Source organism: Callithrix jacchus, chromosome 14, assembly GCF_049354715.1.
Source record: "Callithrix jacchus isolate 240 chromosome 14, calJac240_pri, whole genome shotgun sequence".
Taxonomy (NCBI): domain Eukaryota; kingdom Metazoa; phylum Chordata; class Mammalia; order Primates; family Cebidae; genus Callithrix; species Callithrix jacchus.
In genome coordinates, this window is record NC_133515.1 from 65,029,602 (window position 1) to 65,034,559 (window position 4,958).

Below are 4,958 nucleotides of genomic sequence, written 5' to 3' on the forward strand. Positions count from 1 at the left end.
TGATCCACCTGCCTTGGCTTCCCAAAGTTCTGTGATTTACAGGTGTTAGCCACTGTGCCTGGCCCCTAAAATTATATTTTGATACAATGAAATACTATACAGCAATGAAAATGAATAAGCTATGGATATATGCATCTACACAGATGAACACAGAACTATATTAAGTAATTAAGCCCTGAAGAAAATATAAAAAGTGACCTTGTTTTCATATAGCTCTTAAATATGTAAACTAAAGTAAAATAGAATGTAGATAATTTGTTTATTTTTTCTTAGTCACTTAACCAGGGAACAGTGGGATTTCCAGTAATTATGAGGAAGAAGAAATGGAATTGAACTAATCAACATTTTAACTTATAAGACTTTAATATAGTGAGCTGTCATCCTCTTTACCATCACAGAAGTTGGCCACATCAGTTCTTGTGAAAACATGAAAAATTATTTTATACCCAGTAGAAGAGAAAATTGACGAATACATGGCTAATTATGGTTTAAGAACTTCTCTCAAGAAGTTTTCTCTGCTGTAAAAGGCTATAAACCCACTGACCTAAGGAGATGGTGAGGTATGAGTGATTGGAGACAGTGCAAAAATTAGAGATGTTAGAAAGAAAAGCATGTTTAAAATATCATGCAGAAGAAAGAACCAAAAATTTTTTACTAAATCTAAAAACAAAAGCATTAGTAATCAAAAGAATGTAAATTAAAACAAGTCAACAAGTTGGTCAAACTGTCAAAAATTAAGCTACACAATTTAATGCTGGACATTCACCTACATTGTTGAAAGAATGTAAATTGATCAAAGATTTAGAAAAATATTTTGCAGTTTGTAGTGAAGATTATAAAAACATTAATATGACTGGTAATTCTTTGATTTCAACGTAGATGTAATTGCAAGGTTATTACATTGTTTATCATGTGAAAAATTAGAACATGATTGCCTGATAATAGTAACATGGTAAAAGCAATGATGACATATTTAGATTATGAAATATTATATAGTCTCTTTTGAAATTTCTCAAAAATATTTGAAGACATTCATATATTTCTGATATAAATAGAAATTGATAATGTAAATAGGAAATGGAGTTATAATTTTAATGATGTCAACTATATAAATATATGTGAACATATTTATGGAAAAAGTCCTTCAGATAGTAACATTATTGGTGTATTTCAATCTACTTATGTTTTCAAGGTTTTGTAACTTTTCTAAAGTGAAGAGGGGTTTTTTTAATCTTAAAAAATAAGAAACAAACTTTTTTAAATGATATATTGCAAGGCTTAGAAAATTATCCTTTCAACTCTTTCAGCCAAGCCTTCAGTGTAGCCGAAGGAGCACAGGCTAATGATCAGGAGATCTAATTTTGCCACTAACTAACCAGCTTTGTTCAAAAATCTCTTTGAGCCTATGTCTTTGTCTTTAAAGTGTCCAGCCTATCTCAGAGGGTTTTTGTGAGGATCAAATGGCATAATGTATTTGTAATCTCTTTAAAAGTACAAAGTACTATACTAATACTCTTTTCCCAAAAAGTGATTGGAAACTTGGGAATTTTTCTCCCTATCCTTGTCAGAATATCACAGATTGTACTAAGGTAAAAAGTATGAGTAAGAATCACATATCTCATGTTGTATGAAATGAAATTTGGACATCAAGATAGGCAAAGTGGACAAAGAATCCAAATACCCAAAGATAAAATTAATTTCCCATAGTTAAAAAAGTAAATGCTGTCACCTGACTTAGTATTCCAGGACAGAGGTAAGGCAATAGTCTAACAGGGAGGTCTGTCACCCAAGTGGAAATTACGATATCTAAAGAAACAGAAAACAGAGAAGAGAAAGAAAATGCTATGAACCTTGCAAACTGGGCTGTACTAACTTGATGAAATAAATGAAATAAATGCCTCAATATTCCTGACTTAGTCCTAAATTTTTTATGGGCACCAGAAAATAATGGATTTGTTGCAATATGGTAGGTAGAGTAGAAAAAGGAAGATGATTTTGGAGAAGCCTAAGAAGGCTGGAGAAAATACGGATGTATTGCATATGAGCTCTGAGATAAATCTGACTTTCACTCATGGGTGATATAGGAAAGATTTAATCTAACGTCTTCTTGCTAATAACTCGAGGGTCTTCATTCTGTCAATCCTGTCACAATTGAAAGCCAAGTGATTAAGAATCAGGCATGCTAATTATCATGTGGAATACAGACACTCTAATTCTTTGACAGCCTGGAAATGCTACTTTTCAAGGAAGGAAAGAACTAAAATCACTGTGACTGCCCAGGAACATCATAGTTTCAAATTGATGCTTTCTGTAATTAGGCACATGTTCATTTTATTAGATTACGTGGAATACATTATGGAAACATTTCTTAGATGCTAATTGAAACTTAAGGTGACATAAGTAAATTTTCACATAAATAAGTTAGTTGGATAATGTGTTTTAATGTTCATGATACATCCCTCATGAACAATAAATGTTTTTGCTTTGCTGAAAGTTATGTGAATACGAAATGAGCATGAAATACATTTGTATCCACCCTTATGATTGTGCTTTTTTTTAAATTGAATAATTACAAACAATATTATTTATGTTTATACAATTAGAATAACCTAGAAAAAAAATCACTAAACTATTTGGGTCCGGAGTATTTTACTTGATTTCTGTATAGGTAATTATGGGCTTGAATAATTTACAAAAGCAAAAAATTTCAAATTTCCTGCAAACTTAATCATATAACCATTCAGGAAATTCCATCGACCTCTATTTTTCTATTCCTTTTTACATTCATTTATGGTTTGTGTTAGACGTAACAATTCATAATAATCTGGAAGTACTGTATAAGTCTTTTGGCATCTTTTATACAAATTCCCATTGAGGAAGAAGAGAGAAAATAAGATGTATGCCCAAGAGGTTATAACATTGGGAGAACAGCTTATGCTAGGCTTTGCTCATGCTCAGTTCTCAGTAAATGTTGAACTGAAATAGTTTCTGACAAAAAATAACTGTTAGAGACTGTTAGAACAAAAGAGAAATTGGCTTGGAAAAAAAGAAATTAAATTTAAAGGAATACTGGCCAAGAAGCATAAGAACACAAATGAAAAGATCAAACTGTGACAATAAAATGTGATGTTCCAAAGATCCTTAGGTGACAAAAGTTTGAAAATGAATACGTGATTATTCAAGGTCTATTTGTTTCTTTGTTTAGAGATATTGGAACAAAGAAGAAGATTCTCAGAACTACCTTATTTATTTATTTATTTATTTATTTATTTTTTTATCATAAAAATCTTTTTGTTTATGTGTATCTGCAAATAAACATATATATGTATACAATTGATTTCCACTTAACAAGCAAGATGCAAACAATTGACCTGCATATCTAAGCTGTTCGCATCTGGAGCATATGAAATAGATGATCCACCAAGTGTTTTTTTACAAGGCTCTCACCAATCTGAATGAACTAGCCAACTGGAGTTTGTCTCCTTTTCTCTTTGGTCCATTGATTTCAGCCTGGACATATTGATCCTAGGCTTTCTAGATGGTTCACAAACAGCTCAGGTTAAATTAACTCGAGGACAGTGTTTGAAAATGCAAAATCACTCTCCCTTTCTCATGCCTGTTATTAAGCATTGTTTCCAGAAGATCAATCTTTTAATTATATTGAGCCTCCCTACTGGTCACTTTCAGTAGCAAGAAATGTATTGTGCACCTATTGAAAAAATGGAAGAAAAAAATTCTTATAGCACTTTGCCTTTGCAAAAAGATGACATCTCCAGGGTATTGAAGAGAGTCTGATATTTATCAGTATATCTAAAGTGAGTCCTACAGTTTCTATCAGAGGTTTACTTTCATGAATTCACCCTTGATTGGAAGAACTTATACTAGAAATATGCTAATATTTACTGTGTGTTGTGTAGTAGGAATTGTGTTAAGTATGTTAAATACTGAGGTTGGATTTCCCTATTTTAGAAGTGTGGAAACAAGATCAGTTATATTAATTAGTTTGCCAATGGTCCTATGGAAAAAAGTAGCAGAGCTATGTTAAATTACTTCTGTCTTAATCCGAAGGGATTAACTCTTATGCTATTCTTTTTTATGTAGTATATATATTTTTTGTTTTAACAGCTTAACCTACTGTCACTATTTTTACCTGTTGTATTGTGTCATTATTACTGGTAAAGAGAAAGAGGCAGGGATCATTATTACCACCTTGCAGTTGAAAAAACTAGGAACAAAAAATGACTGGCTTTGCCAAAGTACGTAAGAGTGGAACAAAATTTTTTTAAAGAAATATTTTAAAATTTATATTTTGTATATATATAAAATTGAAAATATATGTGTGTGTATGTGTGTGTGTGTGTGTGTGTGTGTGTGTATGTATATATATATATGCTGGAGTACAGTAGCAGCATCTCAGCTCACTGCAACCTCTGCCTCCTGGGTATGTATATACACATAAATAGTCTGAGTGTCACTTTGTTTCATAGATATTACATTACATATGCTGACAGTTTTTTGTTACTCCTTCTACTGTAGGATGGAGTCTAATTCTCTTTCTCTTAAATCCGGGCAGGCCTTGGTGAGTTGCTTCACCAATGTAATGCAGTAGAAGTAATGTTCTGAGATATTATAAAAAGCTTTAATGATTCTTCCCAGTGGTCACCTGGTCACTCTGGGAGAAACCAGCTGTCCTGCAGGAAGCTACTCTGAGCCTCTGCACCCTGTCACCCAGGCTGGAGTGCAGTAGCAGGATCCCAGCTCACTGCAACCTCCGCCTCCTGGGTTTAAGCAATTCTCCTGCTTCAACCTCCCAGGTAGCTGGGATTACAGGTACCCACCACCATGCCTGGCTAATTTTTGTATTTTTAGTAAAGACAAGGTTTCACCATGTTTGCCAGACTGATCTCAAACTCCTGACCTCAGGTAATCTGTCCTCCTCATCCTCCGAAAGTGCTGGG